The 24,355-nt window shown below is 44.4% G+C and overlaps 1 protein-coding gene across 1 annotated transcript in view; it reads right to left on the reverse strand.

Moving 5' to 3' along the window:
* The window catches only part of KCTD16 (potassium channel tetramerization domain containing 16), a 443,382-nt gene that overhangs the window by 1,923 nt on the left and 417,104 nt on the right, over positions 1–24,355 (reverse strand). The window lies entirely within an intron of this gene.

A 24,355-nucleotide genomic window follows, 5' to 3' on the forward strand; every position in this document is an offset into this window, starting at 1 on the left:
TACAGCTCCTCTGTTCTCCAAATGGCCGATGAAGGAGGAACATGTGACCAGATCTTTTTATCAGCCTCATCCAATTGAAAAACAGTGCAGTGCTTTAATTGGTGAAGGCTGGTGAACAACTCTGGTCACATGACCCTCAATCAATTGCCATTTTAGAAACAAACTAGCTGACTAGACTGCAAGGAAGACTTAAAAAACCGATGGACGAGAAGCTGTAATTTCTATTATACTATTTTATGTTATCTTAGTATAATAGTGTTCCAAATTCATGTTCCCTGATATCAGCAATGCCCATTATCAATGCAATTAACCCTGCTGTTCTGTTTAGATTTCACATACACTTGTACTGTTCCCGGTCATTTTTGACCGTCCTTATAAAATAATCATTTTTAGCTAATCTAAGTGGTTTTTTTAAACAGTTTTTGCACTATTATATTGCTTGTGAAGATGGTTGTTCAAATACCAGAAAAAAAATAAATACAAAGCTTGTTTTATATTTTTTTTTATATCCAAAAGGGAACATGGTATTTTTTCGATTTTTGTAAAAATTGATTATTTTTGCAGATAAAAAAAAAATCTTGATCTAAATGTTAACTATAAGTAATAATATCAAACATTATGTAGATATACTTTTTTCAAAGGCAAAAAAAAAAAAAAAAAAAGCTTTTTTCTCTATAAAATGCCAAAAAACGTTGTTTTTTTATACACTTATACTGTTCCCGGTCATTTTTGACCGGACCTAACAAAGTTGTGATTTGTACCTAATTCAAGTGTTATTTGATTACCTGTTGCATTGTTTTACTGTATGTGAACATGGTTTTCAATAATCAGATGAAAAATTAAATCAAAAACTTTTATTTTTTGAATCAAATAAATTAACATTTATGTACAGTGTAATACTGTACAACCAGCAAACACATGGAAAATCAGAAAATCATGATTTACAATATGAAATGTTGACAACTGAATGGAACTAGATCTATATGAACAGCAGGGTAAATAAAAACCAGTGAAATAAATTGCGCATAGCTATACTGGAAGCGAATCCATCGGCTGTATCGCAACTTGAAAATGTTGGTATGTGTAAATCTGTTCTGACCAAAAGTAGTCAGATACATTGATAAATAGTAGTAGATGCAATATATAGTTCAAAATGAGGTGATAGCACCTTTATTTTTGTCAAAAATTGTCTGGAGAGCACAACCGATTTTGAAACCAAATGGCCAAAATTCATTCTATTAAAGAATCCATAGTCAACTTTTACAAACTCAGGGATTAAATCAGCAGTTAATGCTCTGTATTTTCAGTCAATAATTGAACTACTGCTTAAACTTTCTCAAAAAGTATAACACATTTACTCTGAAAATACAAACCTGACATCTATTTATTCAATATGGTGCCCTAGTGCCAAACAATTCATTGCAATCCAATTTCACCATTGGGTGACATCCAATCTCACATCCAAGCCATCATGAAAATCTGTTTTTACGTGGCTCAGTGGCCAACACACAACTGCTGGCAGAATCAAATATAAAAGTATAACCTGTTTAGCCAAACAAGTGTTATATCCCGCCAATACCACATCAGCAGGGATGAAATTGTTTCTTTTGTGGTCATCATGGCAAAAATGCACACAGTGAAACAATTTGTTCTCTTCTATATACTTTGTTTCATTCATAAATGTGAGGATTGTTATGCAGTATCATTCATTCAATATGATGTCATACATAGTAAAAGTTTGCCTTTTTTCTCTGCTGTTCGCCTTATATACCTCAGTTACTTGTTATCATTGTCAATCATAGTCAAATACAAATGCAGCAAAGGATTTTTGTTCCCCCTAAAAAACAAACCCACACTTGCTTTATTGAGGCAGGGATGCAATACTAGACACTAGGGTTGAGCGACTTTCATTTTTTTAAGATCGAGTCGGGTTTTGCGAAACCCGACTTGTCCAGAGTCGAGTCGAGTGCAGTCGGCCGATTATCGCTAAAAGTCGGGGATCGACCGAAACACGAAACCCAATGCAAGTCAATGGGGAAGCATAGTCAACAGTGAGTGGAGGCCAGGAAAACACCTACAGTGCCCATTTTAATGCCAAAAACATCCATTCTTGTTTCTGAAGCTTGTCAATCTTAATTAACTTTATAATAATAGTTGGGCATTGGAAATTGGGGGTCATTTGGCAAAAGTTGTGGGGGGTAGGGCTGCTTCAAGGTTTTAGTGGGCCCAGGAAACGTGGACTACGTCACGGCGGTGGAGCAGTGCGAGGTAAGTATGTCAAGTTTGCAAGTGCTGTGATCCTAAGCAAGCAGGGGGGGCCCACTCATTGGCATTGGCACTGGCACAGGGCCCCTCAAAGTACAGCGGTGTGTTTGCACGGCGGGGGGCGCCTCCCACCAGCAGCGACACTTTTGCGTACTCTGAGGGGCCCTGTGCCAGTGACGTCGCCAACGAGTATGCCCCCCACCTGATGAAGGAACCTGCACTTTCATCTGCACCTTCCTCTTTGTCCCTGTGTAAGGTGGTATAACATGCGGGAAGGGGAACTTTACTTTCAGCAGGATCAGATTATGGCTGTGTAGAGTGCAAGGGGAATGTAGTGGTCTAGGTCAATGTACCAGCAGACTCATCTAGCAGTGGCTGGGCAATGGGCAGGATGAGGAGGAAACACAGATATAGGGCCAAAGAATAAAGTAGGCTAAATGCAGTTCAAAATTGGTAACAGGACTAAACAGGCGGCATTGCTTTGTTCAGTGGAGTAGCAAACCCAGGAGCAGCAGACACTGTTTTAAGGGCCCAACCACACTAGTAGGCCAAATGCAGTTTAATATCTGCTACTATAGGCCAAAAGCCTAAAGACTGAAGCTCAGCTTTATACAGTGGAGGACAACACCAGGGAGCAGCAGACCCCGTTAGTAGGCCGTAACCACCAATTTTTGTTTAAAAAACACTTAATGAGAGCCAGAAGGTTGAAGCTCAGATTTAAACAGTTGAGGATAACACCAGGGAGCGGCAGACACCGTTAGTAGGCCGTAACCAAAGTTGAAGGCCAAATGCAGTTTAATATCTGATACTATAGGCCGAAAGCCTAAAGACTGAAGCTCAGCTTTATTCAGTTGAGGACAACACCAGGGAGCGGCAGACACCGTTAGTAGGCCGTAACCACCAAGTTTTTTAAAAAACAGCACTTAATGAGAGCCAGAAGGTTGAAGCTCAGATTTATTCAGTTGAGGACAACACCAGGGAGCGGCAGACACCGTTAGTAGGCCGTAACCACCAAGTTTTTTAAAAAACAGCACTTAATGAGAGCCAGAAGGTTGAAGCTCAGATTTATTCAGTTAAGGACAACACCAGGGAGCGGCAGACACCGTTAGTAGGCCGTAACCACCAAGTTTTTTAAAAAACAGCACTTAATGAGAGCCAGAAGGTTGAAGCTCAGATTTATTCAGTTGAGGACAACACCAGGGAGCGGCAGACACCGTTAGTAGGCCGTAACCACCAAGTTTTTTAAAAAATAGCACTTAATGAGAGCCAGAAGGTTGAAGCTCAGATTTATTCAGTTGAGGACAACACCAGGGAGCGACAGACACCGTTAGTAGGCCGTAACCATCCAATTTTTTTAAAAAACAGCACTTAATGAGAGCCAGAAGGTTGAAGCTCAGATTTATTCAGTTAAGGACAACACCAGGGAGCGGCAGACATCGTTAGTAGGCCGTAACCACCAAGTTTTTTTAAAAAACAGCACTTAATGAGAGCCAGAAGGTTGAAGCTCAGATTTAGACAGTGGAGGACAATTTGAATTGAATTGAATTGCAGACAGAATTAGTAGGCTGTCCCCTGTGGACCATGCATCCACCACATTAACCCATTGCGCCGTAATGGACACGTAACCTTCTGTGGCCATGCCTACAGGTCCATGCGTCTGTTGTCAGGTGCACCTTTGTACTCACAGATTGCCAGAGTGCATGGACAATGCGGTCTTTTACATGCTGGTGGAGGGTTGGGATGGCTTTTCTCACAAAAGAAGTGTCGACTGGTTAGCTTGTAGCGTGGTACAGCGTAGTCTATCATGGCTTTCTTAATATTAAATAAAATATATAAATAGGCTCAATGCAGTTTTAAATAGGTTACATGGATACACAGGCAGCATTGTGGTCAGTGGATGAGGATTGCAAGGAGGGACCGCAGACAGGCGTACTAGGCCTAAAATAACAAAAAATAGGCTCAAGGCAGTTTTAAATCGGTTAAATGGATACACAGGCAGCATTGTGGTCAGTGGATGAGGATTGCAAGGAGGGACCGCAGACAGGCTAACGAAGGCCTAAAATAACAAAAAATAGGCTCAAGGCAGTTTTAAATCGGTTATATGGATACACAGGCAGCTATGTGGTCAGTGGATGAGGATTGCAATGAGGGACTGCAGACAGGCTAACGAAGGCCTAAAAGAACTTAAAATAGGCTGAAGGCAGTTTTAAATCGGTTATATGGATACACAGGCAGCATTGTGGTCAGTGGATGAGGATTGCAAGGAGGGACCGCAGACAGGCTAACAAAGGCCTAAAATAACAAAAAATAGGCTCAAGGCAGTTTTAAATCGGTTATATGGATACACAGGCAGAATTGTGGTCAGTGGATGAGGATTGCAAGGAGGGACCGCAGACAGGCTAAGGAAGGCCTAAAATAAAAAAAAATAGGCTCAAGGCAGTTTTAAATCGGTTATATGGATACACAGGCAGCATTGTGGTCAGCGGAGGAGGAGGATTGCAAGGAGGGACCGCAGACAGGCTAACGAAGGCCTAAAATAACAAAAAATAGGCTCAAGGCAGTTTTAAATCGGTTATATGGATACACAGGCAGTATTGTGGTCAGTGGATGAGGATTGCAAGGAGGGACTGCAGACAGGCTAACGAAGGCCTAAAATAACAAAAAATAGGCTCAAGGCAGTTTTAAATCGGTTATATGGATACACAGGCAGCATTGTGGTCAGCGGAGGAGGAGGATTGCAAGGAGGGACCGCAGACAGGCTAACGAAGGCCTAAAATAACTTAAAATAGGCTCAAGGCAGTTTTAAATCGGTTATATGGATACACAGGCAGCATTGTGGTCAGTGGATGAGGATTGCAAGGAGGGACCACAGACAGGCTAACGAAGGCCTAAAATAACAAAAAATAGGCTCAAGGCAGTTTTAAATCGGTTATATGGATACACAGGCAGCATTGTGGTCAGTGGATGAGGATTGCAAGGAGGGACCGCAGACAGGCGTACTAGGCATAAAATAACTTAAAATAGGCTCAAGGCAGTTTTAAATCGGTTACATGGATACACAGGCAGCATTCTGGTCAGCGGAGGAGGAGGATTGCAAGGAGTGTCTGACACAGTTAGTACTGTCACAAAAAATAAATAGATGTTAATGTCTCGCAAAACAACAAAAAAAAAAGTGTGGCATACTTAGGTACAGGGGTGGGCTCATCTGCTGAGTTTCTGACAAAGTAATTTGGCAGTAAGTATTTACTGGTGTCAATATAGGACACTGACCCAGACTACTTTAACTAGCATCATAGATGTCAACAAATTGGTATTGTCAGTGCCAGGCATTGAATGATGTCAGCGCATAGACTAAACATTGGTGGAGCTGTGCGCGATAATTTTGCACGGGGTAGAGCACAGTTTGAGCTGGGGGGGAAACTCTCTTGTGGCCGGCGGTACCGTCCCAGGGCCCCTCATGTTACAACGGTGTGTCTGACGTTGGGTGTGCGCCACCACCGCCAGAGACACTTTATTGTACTATGAGGGACCCAGTGGCAGTGCCATCGACCAAAAGTGGGCACACCCACCTCTTCAGACAAACGGCACTCTAACGGGTGCTTGCGCCAAGTGGCGAGACCACGGCCCCGTGGGGGGAGTTTTCCCATTGAGGGAGGTGTAAACATGTCGTATGCTGGACAAACAGCTGCTGCAAATTAAGAGATTGGAACACTCAGTAAGACCAGTCCACAAGCAAGACCTTTTTATAGGAAAGCTAGGTGTCAGCCAGGAAATGTGGGGCAAAATAATTTGAAATCCAGGAGTGGTTCATTTTAATGAAGGTGAGATCATCCACATTTTGGGTAGCCAGACGAGTCCTTTTTTCGGTTAATATTGAACCAGCAGCACTGAATACTCTTTCTGATAGCACACTAGCTGCTGGGCAAGCAAGCTCCTGCAATGCATATTCTGCCAATTCAGGCCAGGTGCCTAATTTGGATGCCCAGTAATCAAATGGAAATGACGGTTGAGGGAGAACATCGATAAGGGATGAAAAATAGTTAGTAACCATACTGGACAAATGTTGTCTCCTGTCACTTTGAATAGATGCTGCAGTACCTGTCCTGTCTGCGGTCATTGCGAAATCACTCCACAACCTGGTCAGAAAACCCCTCTGTCCAACGCCACTTCTGATCTGTGCACCTCTAACACCTCTGCCCTGTAGCCCCCTGCAGCTCGTGTGAGAACCATCACCAGCGCTGTGTGCTGGGAATGCCTGAATCAAACGGTCTACAAGAGTTGCTTGTTTGGTTGCTAATATTTGTTCGAGGTTCTCATGTGGCATAATATTTTGCAATTTGCCTTTATAGCGAGGGTCAAGGATGCAGGCCAACCAGTAATCGTCATCGCTCATCATTTTAATAATGCGTGGGTCCCTTTTGAGGATACGTAAGGCATAATCCGCCATGTGGGCCAAAGTTCCAGTTGTCAAATCTGCGGTTGTGCTGGTTTGAGGGGCAGTTACAGGCAAATCTACGTCACTTGTCTCCCTTAAAAAAACAGAACCCGGCCTTGCAACGCCACTAATTTCTTTTGGCCCAGGAGAAGCTTCCTCATTAAAAAAGTACTCATCCCCATCATCCTCCTCGTCCTCCTCCTCCTCTTCGCCCGCTACCGCGTCCTCTACACGGCCCTGACCAGACAATGGCTGACTGTCATCAAGGCTTTCCTCTTCCTCGGCTGCAGACGCCTGCTCCTTTATGTGCGTCAAACTTTGCATCAGCAGACGCATTAGGGGGATGCTCATGCTTATTATGGCGTTGTCTGCACTAACCAGCCGTGTGCATTCCTCAAAACACTGAAGGACTTGACACAGGTCTTGTAGCTTCGACAACTGCACACCTGACAACTCCATGTCTGCCATCCAACTGCCTGCCCGTGTATCCTCCCACAAATACATAACAGCACGCCTCTGTTCGCACAGTCTCTGAAGCATGTGCAGTGTGGAGTTCCACCTTGTTGCAACGTCGATGATTAGGCGATGCTGAGGAAGGTTCAAAGACCGCTGATAGTTCTGCATACGGCTGGAGTGTACGGGCGAACGGCGGATATGCGAGCAAAGTCTGCGCACTTTGAGGAGCAGGTCGGGTAACCCTGGATAACTTTTCAGGAAGCACTGCACCACCAGGTTTAAGGTGTGAGCCAGGCAAGGAATGTGTTTCAGTTGGGAAAGGGCTATGGCAGCCATGAAATTCCTTTCGTTATCACTCACTACCTTGCCTGCCTCAAGATGTACAGTGCCCAGCCATGACTGAGTTTCTTTCTGCAAGAACTCGGACAGAACTTCCGCGGTGTGTCTGTTGTCGCCCAAACACTTCATTGCCAATACAGCCTGCTGACGCTTGCCACTAGCTGTCCCATAATGGCACACCTGGTGTGCAACAGTGGCAGCTGCAGATGGAGTGGATGTGCGACTGCGGTCTGTGGACGAGCTCTCACTTCTGCAGGAGGACGAGGAAGAGGAGGAGGGGGGGCGAACGCCTACAGCCAACTCTTTCCTTGACTGTGGGCTAGGCCGAACTGTCCCAATATTGCTGTCCCCTGTGGACCCTACATCCACCACATTCACCCAGTGTGCCGTGATGGACACGTAACGTCCCTGGCCATGCCTACTGGTCCATGCATCTGTTGTCAGATGCACCTTTCTAGTCACAGACTGCCTGAGTGCATGGACGATGCGGTCTTTAACATGCAGTTGGAGGGCTGGGATGGCTTTTCTAGAAAAGAAGTGTCGACTGGGTAGCTTGTAGCGTGGTACAGTGTAGTCCATCAGCGCTTTGAAAGCTTCGCTTTCAACTAACCGGTAGGGCATCATCTCTAATGAGATTAGTCTCGCAATGTGGGCGTTCAAACCCTGTGTACGCGGATGCGAGGATGAGTACTTCCTTTTCCTAACAAGAGTCTCATGTAGGGTGAGCTGGACTGGAGAGCTGGAGATCGTGGAACTAGCGGTGGTGCCGGTGGACATGGGTGAGTGAGAGAGGGTTGGAGATGGTATTCTTGCCGGTGCCCTACATGCAGTGTTTCCTACTGCAAACCTGGTGATTCCCTGACTGCTTTGGCCTGACGACGAAAGCTGCACTGATACTGCAGGTGGTGCGGGAAATGGTGGGTTTACAGTGAGGGAAGGGATGTAGCGTTGCTGACTAGCTTCATTGGCTGAGGGTGCTGCAACCTTTAGGGACGTTTGGTAGTTAGTCCAGGCTTGCAAATGCATGGTGGCTAAATGTCTATGCATGCAACTTGTATTTAGACTTTTAAGATTCTGACCTCTGCTTAAGGTAGTTGAACATTTTTGACAGATGACTTTGCGCTGATCATTTGGATGTTGTTTAAAAAAATGCCAGACTGCACTCTTTCTACCATCGGATACCTTTTCAGGCATTGCAGACTGAGCTTCTTTAACCGGATGGCCACGCTGTCCTCCAACTGGTTTTGGTTTTGCCACGCGTTTTTGGCCAGATACGGGCCCGGCAGATGGAACCTGTTGTGATGTTGATGCCTGCTGTGGCTCCTCCTCCTCCGCTTCAGAACTACTGCCGCCTGCACCCTGTTCCCCCAATGGCTGCCAATCGGGGTCAACAACTGGGTCATCTATGACCTCCTCTTCTATGTCGTGTGCAACTTCGTCTGTGTCACCGTGTAAGCCGGTGGTAGAGCGTTCGTGACGGGGCACCATAGTCTCCGCTGGGTTTGATTCTGCCTCAGTACACTGCGAGGGCAATGTTCTGGTCTGAGTCAAAGGAACAGCATAGTAATCTGGCTGTGGCTGTGCATCTGTGCACTCCATGTCCGATTCAACTTCTAATTGGCATGGCCTGTTAACTGTTTCACTGTGTAACCCAGGAACGGTATGTGTAAAGAGCTCCATGGAGTAACCTGTTGTGTCGACTGACGCATCCTTCTCTGTTGTTCTGGGTGAAGGACACAAGGAAGCGACTTGTTCTTGACCGGGAGCATCCACTGACGATGCACTGCTCTAACATTTGGCACTTTCCGAGGAGGAGGCGAAAGAGCTAGAGGCAGAGTCAGCAATGAAAGCCAATACTTGTTCCTCCTGCTCCGGCTTCAAAAGTGGTTTTCCTACTCCCAGAAAAGAGAGCGTTCGAGGCCTTGTGTAGCCAGACAACGAACCTGGCTCAACAACTCGAGACTTAGGTGCTGTACTGCTTTTACCACGACCACCTGATGCTCCACCACCACTACCATCATTACCAGCTGACAATGACCGCCCACGGCCACGACCTCTTCCACTAGACTTCCTCATTGTTTGCAAAAGATAACCAAAGTAACGGTATTTGTTACTGTAAAACAACTTATAAGGTGAACTCAAACTTCTGTTGGATTTATATATACCTTTATAGGTGCCTGACACTGAAAGGAAAATCAGGCCCAATGTTACACACTAGGTTTTCTGTGCCCCCAAAATTTGAGACAGATGGCACACACAGGACCAGCACTCAAGCAGAAATGCCAATCTTAATCTCCCACTATTTTTTTTTTTTCTGGGAGAATTTAAAAAAAAAAAAAAAAAACAATATTACACACTAGGTTTTCTGTGGCACACAATGAGAGACAGATGCCACACACAGCACTGGTACAGAGGCAGACTTGCCAATCTTTATCTCCCAGATTGTGTCTAGTAGGGTTGAGCGAAACGGATCGTTCATTTTCATAAGTCGCCGACTTTTGGCAAAGTCAGCGTCTCATGAAACCCGACCCGATCCCTGTGTGGGGTCGGCCATGCGGTACACGACTTTCGCGCCAAAGTCGCGTTTCAATGACGCTAAAAGCGCCATTTCTCAGCCAATGAAGGTGGACGCAGAGTGTGGGCAGCGTGATGACATAGATCTCAGTCCCCACCATCTTAGAGAAGGGCATTGCAGTGATTGGCTTGCTTTCTGCCGCATCACAGGGGCTATAAAGGGGCGTTCCCGCCGACCGCCATCTTACTGCTGCTGATCTGAGCGTAGGGAGAGGTGCCGCTTCGTCAGAAGCAGGGATAGACAGTGTTAGGCAGGGTACATTCACCCCCAAACCGCTTGTGCTGTAGCGATTTCCACTGTCCAACACCACCTTTTGTTTGCAGGACAGTGGAAGCTACATTTTTTTTTCCTCAGCGCTGTAGCTCACTGGGCTGCCCTAGAAGGCTCCCTGATAGCTGCGTTGCTGTGTGTGTACGCCGTGCGCTGTGCAAACCAACTGCTTTTTTCAAAGCACAAATCCTGTTGTTCCTTCCTTTCTGCACAGCTATCTTGTTTGTTTGTCTACACTTTTGTGTGCAGCAGTCCTTTTTATAGCTGCCTGCCATACTTTTCTGAGATTACTGCAGGGAGATAAAGATTGGCAAGTCTGCCTCTGTGCCAGTGCTGTGTGTGGCATCTGTCTCTCATTGTGTGCCACCGAAAACCACTGTGTAATACTGGGCCAATTTTTTTTTTCTAAATTCTCCCTGTAAAAAAAAAAATAATTAGTGGGAGATAAAGATTGGCAAGTCTGCCTCTGTGCCATTGCTGTGTGTGGCATCTGTCTCATTGTGTGCCACCGAAAACCACTGTGTAATACTGGGCCAATTTTTTTTTTTCTAAATTCTCCCTGTAAAAAAAAAATAATTAGTGGGAGATAAAGATTGGCAAGTCTGCCTCTGTGCCATTGCTGTGTGTGGCATCTGTCTCATTGTGTGCCACCAAAAACCACTGTATAATACTGGGCCAATTTTTTTTTTTCTAAATTCTCCCTGTAAAAAAAAATAATTAGTGGGAGATAAAGATTGGCAAGTCTGCCTCTGTGCCATTGCTGTGTGTGGCATCTGTCTCATTGTGTGCCACCGAAAACCACTGTGTAATACTGGGCCAATTTTTTTTTTTTCTAAATTCTCCCTGTAAAAAAAAAAAATAATTAGTGGGAGATAAAGATTGGCAAGTCTGCCTCTGTGCCATTGCTGTGTGTGGCATCTGTCTCATTGTGTGCCACCGAAAACCAGTGTGTAATACTGGGCTTTTTTTTTTTTTTGGGTAAATTCTCCCTGTAAAAAAAAAAATTAATAGTGGGAGTCTGGGAGATAAAGATTGGCAAGTCTGACTCTGTGCCAGTCCTGTGTGTGGCATCTGTCTCTCATTGTGTGCCACCGAAAACCACTGTGTAATACTGGGCCTTTTTTTTTTTTTTCTAAATTCTCCCTGTAAAAAAAAAAATAATTAGTGGGAGATAAAGATTGGCAAGTCTGCCTCTGTGCCATTGCTGTGTGTGGCATCTGTCTCATTGTGTGCCACCGAAAACCACTGTGTAATACTGGGCCAATTTTTTTTTTTTCTAAATTCTCCCTGTAAAAAAATAATAATTAGTGGGAGATAAAGATTGGCAAGTCTGCCTCTGTGCCATTGCTGTGTGTGGCATCTGTCTCATTGTGTGCCACCGAAAACCACTGTGTAATACTGGGCCAATTTTTTTTTTTCTAAATTCTCCCTGTAAAAAAAAAAATAATTAGTGGGAGATAAAGATTGGCAAGTCTGCCTCTGTGCCATTGCTGTGTGTGGCATCTGTCTCATTGTGTGCCACCGAAAACCACTGTGTAATACTGGGCCAATTTTTTTTTTTCTAAATTCTCCCTGTAAAAAAAAAATAATTAGTGGGAGATAAAGATTGGCAAGTCTGCCTCTGTGCCATTGCTGTGTGTGGCATCTGTCTCATTGTGTGCCACCGAAAACCACTGTGTAATACTGGGCCAATTTTTTTTTTCTAAATTCTCCCTGTAAAAAAAAAAATAATTAGTGGGAGATAAAGATTGGCAAGTCTGCCTCTGTGCCATTGCTGTGTGTGGCATCTGAGCTGACTGCCTAATGTGAACACTTACCTATGGCTAATAACAGGATAAAGCCTACTTATATAGGAGGCTCAGAACCAACTGTGTTGAGATGTAATTAAAACCTGGAGAAGGGCAGGACGTTCAAGTCAGAAAATAGTATATAGTTAAATAGATCAACTGACCGAACAATATATATATATATAAATAATTTGTAGCCAAAAAAAGTCAAATACAAAAATAGATCAATGGCCACTGCGCTCTGATTGGTCTGTAGCAGTCGCGTGACCGCTACGCGACCAATCACAAAGCAGTGACGTCACCTAAGGTCTTTCAAGCGCTTGAAATACCTTAGAAAACGTCCGCAGCTTCTGATTGGTCGCGTAGCGGTCGCGTGACCGCTACGCGACCAATCACAAAGCAGTGACGTCTTCTAAGGTATTTCAAGCGCTTGAAAGACCTTAGGTGACGTCACTGCTTTGTGATTGGTCGCGTAGCGGTAACACGACCACTACGGACCAATCAGAGCGCAGTGACCTCATCTAAGGCCCTTCAAGCACGCATTCTTAGGTACAACAGCTCTCGGTTACGGCGGTAAAGTCCAGGAGCCGCCGGAGAGGTGAGTATATCCCTATTTTTTATTTTAATTCTTTATTTTACACATTGATATTAATCCCGATACCGATTCCCGATACCACAAAAGTATCGGATCTCGGTATCGGAATTCCGATACCCGCAAGTATCGGCCAATACCCGATACTTGCGGTATCGGAATGCTCAACACTACTGATGAAGAGACGTATGTAGTCTCGAAAGCTTGCAATTTGTTACCATCTTTTCAGTTAGCCATTAAAAGGTATCAACCACTGAGGACTCTCAATTCTAAATATTTTTATATCTACTGACTAACACGGTACCAAGATATATTTCTTTCCTGTGGAAATGTATACATTTTTTTCTGCCCTAAAAATTATCTTAGAATGTGATATCCTATACAATTTATACATACATTTTAAAATGCAATGCGGCAGATTTATAAATGCAGCACACACCATTTTCCTAGTACAGATTTCAGATTTGGGCTTACTAAATTTGATAAAATATTTGCACCTTTGAAAAATTGGTCCATGTATGTCAGATTTTAAGAAAAAAGATGCATCATTAGGACATGGCTAAATGATTCACTTTTTTTGTAAATGGGCATTCCGACAACTACTGGTTGCTGGGTTTCCAACAATCCCGAGAATAGACATGTTGAATCTGAGAATTGGCCCTTTTTGACTGCAGTGGAAGTATGAATGATCAATCGCCACTCCATTAATTGTTTATAGGTCTACTGGAGAAAACCAAGTATTTGCATTTCTAACAGTCCCAGACACAATAGATTGGACAGAGGTCAAGAATTTGCATTTCCATTCCATTCAAAAAGGGGCTTTACTGAACCATATTCTCAAAATCTAAGGATGGACATACATATACCAACCAGTGGCACAATACTACCGCCAATCGGTAAACTTTTACTGATCAGCGGTTGTTTAAATGCCGATTTACATGGGTAGACCAAAGTAAACTAAATTTACACTTGATTACTAAGTATGCATAGGTGGCTATAGTTTAAGTACTGCAAATGCTGTTTACACAGGATGATGTGCTGCCGAGAACAATGGTTTTTTTTGTGCTGCACAAAAGATCATTTTACCCGATGAACGATAGTTTTACTCACTTATTGGCTGATTTGGGGTTCACTTCAAAATACTCATGACACTAGCGTTTTTAACAGTGCTCATTCACAATTATCCTGCAGTGTAAACGTAGCTTAAGGCCCCATTCCTTGAATTGCTGCGGGTCCCTGCGATAGGATGTCTGCCGATTAGTACGTTTTCCCCTATCCTACTACTAGGGGGATAACTTTCAATTCAATTGTGGGAATAACCCTTTAAGTTTAATGTGCCATTATGTAGGTATTACAGCCATAGGATGCCTACTTTTATTTGAGTTGCACCAACTTTTCTTGTAGCATATCCTAATTTGATGAAATTGTAATAATTTTCATCAAATCAAATATAATTTAAAAAGTCTCATTCTTATGATGCTACTAATAAATGTGTCAAATTATCACATTTATCAGCAAGTCATCAGAGGTCCCATATTTTTAAGAGATTTTCTACCACACATGCAATAATTATCACTACGTCTAATTTAACCCACAATATCATGTTAAGTTCCCACGATGAGCAATTGATGCATTTTGTATCTGCAACATCAAAAATGCACCAAATATTTATCATGGGAATTTAGCCTCGTGGCATTGTTTCTCCCAGCTCAAACCCCTGCATGTAACGGGCAATATGTAGTCACCAAAAAAGTGATCATCATGAATCATTAACTGAGTTCAGACTGTAGTAAATTACGAGTGAGAGTGCTTGTTGGGAACTGTAGTTTTCAATTTAAATCTCCTTCTTCATTGTACTGAAAACTTTTTTTTAACTAAAAAACTCCTAGCTTTTAGATAGGATTGTTTTACTATTTTATTACTACAGGGTGGGCCATTTATATGGATACACCTAAATAAAATGGGAATGGTTGGTGATATCAACTTCCTGTTTGTGGCACATTAGTATATGGGAGGGGGAACATTTTTAAAGATGGGTGGTGACTAGTAATGAGCGAATATACTCGTTACTTGAGATTTCATGAGGACGCTCGGGAGTCCTCCGAATATGTTTTTGTGCTCGGAGTTTTAGCTTTTAGCGCCGCAGCTGAATGATTTACATCTGTTAGCCAGCATAAGTACATGTGGGGATTCCCTAGCAACCAGGCAACCCCCACATGTACCTATGCTGGCTAACAGATGTAAATCATTCAGCTGCGGCGCTAAAAACTAAAACTCTGAGCACTAAAAAATACTCGGAGGACACTCAAGCGTGCTCGGGAAATCTCGAGTAACGAGTATATTCGCTCATCACTAGTGGTGACCATGGTGGCCATTTTGAAGTTGGCCATTTTGGATCCAACTTTTATCTTTTTATCTTTTTCAATGGAAAGAGGATGGTGTGCATGGTTTTAAAGTAACTTTATTCTTTCATGAGTTATTTACAAGTTTATGACCACTTATAAAATGTGTTCAAAGTGCTGCCTATTGTGTTGGATTGTCAATGCAACCCTCTTCTCCCACTCTTGGCACACTGATAGCAACACCGCAGAAGAAATGCTAGAACAGGCTTCCAGTATCCGTTGTTTCAGATGCTGCACATCTCGCATCTTCACAGCATAGAAAATTACCTTCAGATGACCCCGAAGATAAAAGTCTAAGGGAGTCAGATCAGGACACCTTGGTGGCCATTCAACTGGTCCACAACGACCAATCTACTTTCCAGGAAACTGTTCATGTAGGAATGCTTGCACCTGATACCCAAGATGGTGCACCACCACATTATGGGTGTCAGGTGGATCCAAAATGGCCGACTTCAAAATGGCCACCATGGTCACCACTCATCTTGAAAAGTTTTCCCCTCCCATATACTAATGTGCCACAAACAGGAAGTTGATATCACCAATCATTCCCATTTTAATTAGGTGTATCCGTATAAATTGTCCACCCTTCCTTACTTACTGTTACTTTCTTGACACCCCCATGTCATAATTGTACATTTGTCATAGTTCAAAGAAGCAAAAGAGAAAGTAAAAGAATAAAATAGAATAATAATAAGTGCACATTGCCATGATGGTACTAAACGATACATGAATCTTGCTAAAAAATTATTAATTTTTCTTCAATGAAGCATATGACTATTTAATAACAGTAAATACACAAATCTACAAGAGACAGGTTAATCCCTTACCAATATATGACATGTTATATGTCGACTTCCTGACTTGCAAGTCGAGCCTGCATCTTTGCCAGCAGATGATGGCTGAGAGAACCAGCCATCATCTGCCTCTAAGCTGTTAAAGCCCACTGTGATAGCAGCACTAACATCACTACAGCAGTGGGGGAGAACCATTCTATGAGCCCATTGGCGCTCCAGTGACATGATCGAGTGGCGCCGATGGGTTGCCATGACCGCCATTACTTTTTTTTGCTATTTCGCAACACTTGGAATTGTTTTCCTGCTTTCCAGTATATGACATGGTAATATGGATTCAAAATTACAACTATCCCTACAAAAAACAAGCTTTCACACGACTATGTAAAAATAAAAGTTTTGGCTCTTGGAATAAGGTGAAGAAAAAAAGCGCAAAAATGAAAAATTGTCTTGTCTTGAAAAGGTTAACAATGGAGAAGATATAAAGCAATGTATGCATAACAGACCTTCACAAAAACTAGACACCACATAGTAGGATTTCTAAGTGAAGTCTAAATGTGGTGCCCCTGATGGTCCAGTCAGCACAGAGACACTGCACCTCAGCCAGAGGTGTGGTACCCCACTCTTGGGTAAGGAGGGGGCACTGTCATGGTTCCCAATGGCAGGGACTCAGGCAAAAACGGACTAGCTCTAGGAATGATGGAATCTCAGATGACCGCGACGCTGAACCTAACACGCAACTAATAGTAGCCAGGGGGTGTGCCTACGATTATCCCTAGACACCTCGCACCAGCCGGAGATCTAGTTACCCCCTAGTAGAGGAATACACAGACCTGGCTTGCCTCCAGGGAAACCCCAAAAGTGATAGTAGCCCCCCACATATAATAACGGTTAGGTAAGAGGAAAACACGTACGCAGTATGAATATAGATTCAGCAAAGAGAGGCCCTCTGACTAGATAGCAGAAAATATAAAAGAGGACTTCGCGGTCACCTCAAAACCCTAAACAGCCATCCTGAAATTACTTTAACTCCGTTATCAACTCATGACACCGGAGTAGTAATTTCAGATCACTAGAGCTTCCAGCAGCAAGAGAAATATAAATGCATGCTGGACAAACAAACACAAAAAATGCCAAAGATCCAACTTAGCTGAATTGCAGACTTGGAGCAGGTAGCAAGCAACAGAGGTGCTCTGGTAACATTGATTTCCGGCACTAGAATGACTGAGAAGCCAGACTAAATAGGAAACTCCCAGTTTCCTGATGGGAACAGGTGCAAGACAAAAGTCAGCCAGTACCACCAGTAACCACCAGAGGGAGCCCAAAAACAGAATTCACAACAGGGCACTACCCGGTACCTGGGCACTAGCATCCAACACCACACCACTTCAGGCCAGGGGATCTGGGTGGACCCTATTTAGGGAGGGCCCCATCTCAGGCTGGAGGGAGAACTAGGTAGAGGGTGTGGGTGGAGGAAGTAGATAAGGGTAGGAGACCCGGAGGTAGAGTGACAGTTGAGAGTGTAGTGTTGTCATGGAAACGGGAGTGAGGAGGAGTTAGTCAGTGAGAAGTTAGTCAGTGAGGAGTCAGTCAGGGGAGGAGAGCAGAGGAGAGAAGAGGTCCTAGGGGCCAGGAAATGAAGAATCCACCCGTGGCACCTGAATCCATGCCAACTGTTGTCGGGTGGAGGGACCAGGTCGCAGTAAGGACCGGCCCCAGACTAGTGGAGAGACTGTAGGACTCAGCTAGCAAACTGGAGGCTGTAGCATCTGTATGTTCAACAGCCAAATCTACACACAATCACTGAAAAGGCAGCCAGATAGGGTCAAGGGACCTGAGGCTGCTGGCTTGGGACACTGTGTGTAAGGCGCAGGGCAGGAGGGTGTGAGCCAGTGCAGAGAGATGACCTGGAAAGGTACACAAGAAGGGGTCCCGAAAAAGTGCACCCAAACTACCTGAGAGCTGGCTGGACCACCGATCCGGAGGACACGGCACCCGGCTGGAGACTGTAACCTAATAACTGTGAGTAAACTGTGAAGATTGCACCATGCTGTGTCATCAGAATTATTTACTGCATCACCTGCCCAGTACTACAATAGTTACCATTAAGCCTATATCTGCCCTGGGGCCCCACTCTATCCATGGAGAGCTGAAACATCTTTGCTGCGTCACCATCGGCCCCAGTGGACCTAAACAGCAGCGTCGGCCATCCCTTGCTGAACACCACGGGTGGCGTCACGAATCAATTCCATATAATTTTCCCCCTTGCTATTGCATGCCCAGGGCCACGGAGTCGGGTCACAGCCCCGTGACTTCCCCAAAGAACTGTCCGACCCAGTTCCGAGTACCCCACGGCCCTGGTTGGCACCTCACTAAACATTATATTGCCCTGCAATAGCGCTCGTCCATACTTGATCATGAACTTTATAACTTAGTGACAGTTCTTATTACTTGAGTATAACTTCATATGAGAGCAATCTGGAGGAGCAAGGATTGTGATGAAATGTCATATTATAGAGGTGGGAGTCTACCAGTCTGCAAATAGTCAGGCCAAGAACATTTATAGACACTGTCTTAGACTTGTTCTATATACAGAACCAAAAATCAATACAGGCTAAATTGAAAGTTATTTAATTCTTGCCTTAGGAAAAACTATTGAGTGACACTGTGTAAAACTGGACGTGAGAATTTGCAAGAAACTTATACATGAAGGGTATTGATTTATGCTTGTACAGGCTAAATTCTGAGATGCTTGCCCTTTTCAAGTTCTTTTACTTTGTTTCTGCCTCATTTACTCACCATATATTTGTAAAAATAAATGTAGCACAGCCATCCAAAATCAATTCTGTAAAAATATTTGCACGCATTAAAATGCTTAAATGACGTAAAAAAATATTCATAGGTTTTACAAGAGTCACATAATTCTGGAAGTTTAGAGGTTCCTCTGTAAAATGACATTGTCATACTCTCAGGTGGCCCGAAGCTTCTGCCTCCTCCATAGGTGTTGGTCACATACTGTATACAAATGTGCTGGTTGTCTTGGATTAGTGCATTAGTGTCTCCATTACAGGTCCTTCTCCATTACAGATTACATGGAGGCAGTTATGAAGAGAAGGGGACTGGCTTAGCTTAAGAACTGTGGCAGGAAGCCGGCCCCTTCATACAAGTAAATGACACTCAAGGAGGAAAGGACCTGCTCTGCCTCCCAAAGTTGTGACAAAATCATACAGTTTACAGTAGATCTTCTGGGATTCAAGAACCACGGGTGACATTGGGATATTTGTTTTTTTTTGGTTTTTTTTAAAAAAGGATATTAGTTACCATTGAGTATTTTTTATGTTACACAGTAGATGGACATAAAATGTGAGTGGTTTATATTTACATGGTAAGATGCTGCTCACAAAAGTAGTGTTCATGATAATGCAATTCATTTACTAAACTGGGCTTTTGGGAAACCTGTGTTCCTTATCTGGTTTGCTTTAATCAAAAAGATGTTCTTTTCTCACCCTCATACCTCCCAACCGTACCGGATCCCGCGGGACTGTCCTGATTTTGACAGTCAGCCCCGGGATCCCGGGTGGGACATTAGTTGTCCCGCACTACGTGTCTAGGGCGGAGACAATGCAGGGGCCGGCACCTGAGTAACTTAAGTTTGTGGCTGTTTTTTTTTTTTTTTATAAAAGCTGGGTCACCTCCCCACCGACCCCTGCCAGCCCTGCGCTGCCTGCCACGCTGAGGGAGAGAGCCAGCAGCGATCAAGATGAAAGGTCAGTGAATCACTACCTCCTGTGTGTGCACGGAGCTCCGGCTTCACCTGCTCTTATCTGGTATCCCGGCAGAGAAGGAGAGACGGGGGAGGTGCCGGGACAGTGCAGAGCTGTGAGCAGCCGGAGAAACTGAAGAGCTGCACATGGACATCAGCCGCCCCTGCACCACAGAGGAGATTGTGTGTGTGTGTGTGTGTGTGTGATGCTGCATGTGTGTGTGTGTGAGATGCTGCATGTGTGTGTGTGTGTGTGTGATGCTGCATGTGTGTGTGTGTGTGATGCTGCATGTGTGTGTGTGTGTGTGTGATGCTGCATGTGTGTGTCTGATGCTGCATGTGTTTGTGTGTGTGATGCTGCATGTGTGTGTGTGTGTGTGTGTGATGCTGCATGTGTGTGTGTGATGCTGCATGTGTGTGTGTGTGAGATGCTGCATGTGTGTGTGTCATGTGTGTATGAGGTATCTGGTGTGTATGTGATGGCTGCGTGTGTGATGGCTGCATGTGTGTGATGGCTGCGTGTGTGTGATGGCTGCGTGTGTGTGATGGCTGCGTGTGTGTGATGGGTGTGTGTGATGGCTGCGTGTGTGTGTGATGGCTGTGTGTGTGTGATGGCTGTGTGTGTGTGATGGCTGTGTGTGTGTGTGTGATGGCTGCGTGTGTGTGTGTGATGGCTGCCTGTGTGTGTGATGGCTGGGTGTGTGTGTGTGATGGCTGCGTGTGTGTGATGGCTGCGTGTGTGTGTGTGATGGCTGCGTGCGTGTGTGTGATGGCTGCGTGTGTGTGTGTGATGGCTGCGTATGTGATGCATTTGTGTCAAAGCTGCATGTGTTTGTGAGCTGCGTTTGTGATGCTGCGTGTGTATGTTTGATACTGCGTGTGTGTGTGTGTGATGCTGCGTGTGGGTGTGTGATGCTGCATGTGTGTGAGCTGCGTGCGTGTGAGCCGTGTGTGTGAGCTGTGTGCATATGTGTGAGCGTGTGTGTGAGCTGCGTGCCTGTATGTCATTATACAGTATGGAGAACTGTGGCCATTATACAGTATGGAGCATCATGTGCAGTCATTATACAGTATGGAGCATCATGTGCAGCCAGTATACAGTATGGAGCATCATGTGCGGTCATTATACAGTATGCAGCATCATGTGCGGTCATTATACAGTATGGAGCATCATGTGCGGTCATTATACAATATGGAGCATCATGTGCAGTCATTATACAGTATGGAGCATCATGTGCGGTCATTAGACAGTATGGAGCATCATGTGCAGCCAGTATACAGTATGGAGCATCATGTGCGGTCATTATACAGTATGCAGCATCATGTGCAGTCATTATACAGTATGGAGCATCATGTGCAGTCATTATACAGTATGGAGCATCATGTGCGGTCATTAGACAGTATGGAGTATCATGTGTGGTCATTATACAGTATGGAGAATCATGTGGGGCCATTATACAGTATGGAGCATCATGTGCGGTCATTATACAGTATGGAGCATCATGTGCGGTCATTATACAGTATGGAGCATCATGTGTGGTCATTATACAGTATGGAGCATCATGTGCGGTCATTATACAGTATGGAGCCTCATGTGCGGTCATTATACAGTATGGAGCATCATGTGTGGCCATTATACAGTATGCATGCGGTCATTATACAGTATGGAGCGTCATGTGTGTTCATTATACAGTATGGAGCATCATGTGTGGCCATTATACAGTATGGGGCATCATGTGTGGTCATTATACAGTATGGAGCACTGTGTGGCCATATTTTTTTGTTTATAATTATTGTATATGAAATAGTGTGATCGGCAGTGCTAAATGGGTGTGGTTGGGACGTGGATATGGGTGTGACTAATTATGAATGGGTGTGGTCAGAGGCATGGCCCAAAATTTGCCCTCTTTCCCGTCTTCAAAAGTTGGGAGGTATGTCACCCTCCCTGTGTCCATTGCTGAGACATTGTCTGTTATTGCCTGCAGCAGTAATGCCTTGTCAATAACAGCCCGGCGGCTGTGCCCAAGTTGACAGAACAAGCCGCTCAGAGCCGTTGAACTCGCTGTCAATGTGACCACACTGTAGAACAAGAATTAATTTTTCCAAGAGGCCACATGAGAGACTTTGACTGTTGTGGAGGGCCGAACCAATCGGCTGATATCAATTCTGCTCAATATTAATATTTATATAGTATAATTATTACGTTATTGATAATTTTATTAATATTAATTGTATCACTTAATATTGAACAGAATTAAGCATGCTGACATCCCCCCTATATATCGTTTGAACCCAAGTACAGCCCCTTCTGTATATTATATGAGCCCCCCACAGCCCCTTTTATACTGTTAGAGCCCCCGCACAGCCTCCCTAAATACAGCATGAGCCCCCCTCAGCCCCTTATATACTGTAAGAGTCCCCACACAGCCTCCTCATATACAGCATGAGCACCACAGAACCTCCCCATATACAGCATGAGCTCCACCTATCCTCCCCATATAGAGCATGAGCCCCATACAACCTCCCCATATATATCATGGGCCCGACACAGTTTCCCATATGCGTCATGAACCCCACACAGCCTCTGCTATATGCAGCATGAGCCCTTAATAGCTTCTCCCATATGCAGCATGAGCCCTAAACAGCTTCCCCCATATGCAGCATGAGCCACAGACAGCTTTTCACATATGCAGCATGAGCCCCACACAGCTTTTCCCATATGCAACATGATCCCAAAACAGCCTCTCCCATAAGCAGCATGAGGCCCACACAGCCTCCCTATATATAGCATGAGCCCCACACAGCCTCCCCATATAGAGCATGAGCCCCATACAACCTCCCCATACACAGCATGAGCCCCACACAGCCTCCCCCATATACAGCATGGACCCCGCACAGCCTCCCCTATATGTGGCATGGGTCCCACAGCCTCCCCCATATGCAGCATGAGCATGACACAGCCTCCCCATATGCAGCATGAGCCTGACACAGCCTCCCCATATGCAGCATGAACCCTACACAGCTTCTCCCATATGTAGCATGAGCCCCACACAGCTTTCTCCATTTGCAGCATGAGCCCCACACAGCTTTTCCCATATGCAGCATGAGCCCAAAACAGCCTCCTCCAAATGCAGCATGTGCCCCAAACAGCCCCCCCATATGCAGCATGAGCCTCACACAGCGACCCCATATACAGTATGAGCCCCACACAGCCTCCCTATACACAGCATGAGTTCCCCATAGTCTCCCCATATACTGCATGAGACCCCATAGCCTTCCCATGTCCTGCATGAGGCCCCCATAGCCTCTCCATGTCCTGGATGAAGCCCTCATAGCCTCCCCATGTCCTGGATGAGGCCTCCATAGCCTCCCTATGTCCTGGATGAAGCCCTCATAGCCTCCCCATGTCCTGGATGAGGACCCTGTAGCCTCCCCATGTCCTAGATGAGGCCCACATAGCCTCCTCTTGTGCAAAAAGACACCTCTATAGCCTCCTCATGCCCACTCAAACATCCCATACACATGAAAAAAAAGGACACCACATACTCACCTCGGTCCCGTTCCCCGACATTCTGCTTCTCTCCCTGCCTCTGATATGCTGACTGTTCGCAGTACACAGCTGACGTGATGAAATTACTTCATCACGTCAGCTGATTCACACGCTGATTGGCAGAGGAAGTGGCTGTAGGCCTTTCCTCCACCAATGAAGCTCAGCACAGATGGAGACAGCAAGCGGGCTGGCATGGTGCGACCTGTAGGCCTGTTTTCCAGCCCCCAACTGTCTCGGCCCTCGGGTCGGACTAAGACAGCAAGAGGGACTGTTGTGGCCCACGGTCTGAACTTTGCCCAGGTGTGCTTTAGAAAATAAGATACTAAGAGCAGCGGAAGACTTGGCACTTAACTCTGAGTGTTGAGTAAAGCATAGTTAAATAAAATGGCAGCTGGAGGTAATGGTTGTCCGAAAATAGAAACCTCTTAAATATTGCATTGAACATTGAAACTAGAACTTAATTTAATGACCTTTCCTACTATTAGACTATTCTTTGCAGGCAATACCTATAGGATCTTTTAAGACGAAACTATATACTTTTTCTGATATACTTTAACTTTACATAATCTTGTTTTACTCTCCATATTTTCACTGATTTCCACTTTCAATAGGCTCTCAGACTGGGCCTTGGCCTTGGGATAGACTGTCATAAGTTCAAGGGGTGTTCAGGAGAAAATCGGTGGAAGATTTTAATAAAAAGACACATTAAAGCTGCAGGGACATACTGTATAAGGACCTTACATAAGTATCAATGTCCAAAAGCTCTAAGCCCATCTGAGAGGTTACCATAGTTGAGTCAATAGGAAGGTACTATGATTTTTTTAGATATAAAACATGAATGGAGATTAAAATATTTTCATTAGCATTAAGGATGATTGTGTTCCACATTTTGTGAAAAAATATTGTTTTATAATCACACATAACAAATCAAAGCTCCATGGATTTTTCAGCATCTGGTAAAATCAATGATAACATTAAAAGTAAGTGTTGAATGAAACCTATTTATGAGAAAAATACAAAGCTGACTTAATGCTAAAACAAATATATTACATGGATAGTTATACAAAGTAATAAAACTCCAAGGATGCTCTGATTTTTCAAGCCTTACTAAGCACACAATCAATTTATAC

The sequence above is a fragment of the Ranitomeya variabilis genome, chromosome 5 (genome assembly GCF_051348905.1).
Source record: "Ranitomeya variabilis isolate aRanVar5 chromosome 5, aRanVar5.hap1, whole genome shotgun sequence".
NCBI lineage: Eukaryota > Metazoa > Chordata > Amphibia > Anura > Dendrobatidae > Ranitomeya > Ranitomeya variabilis.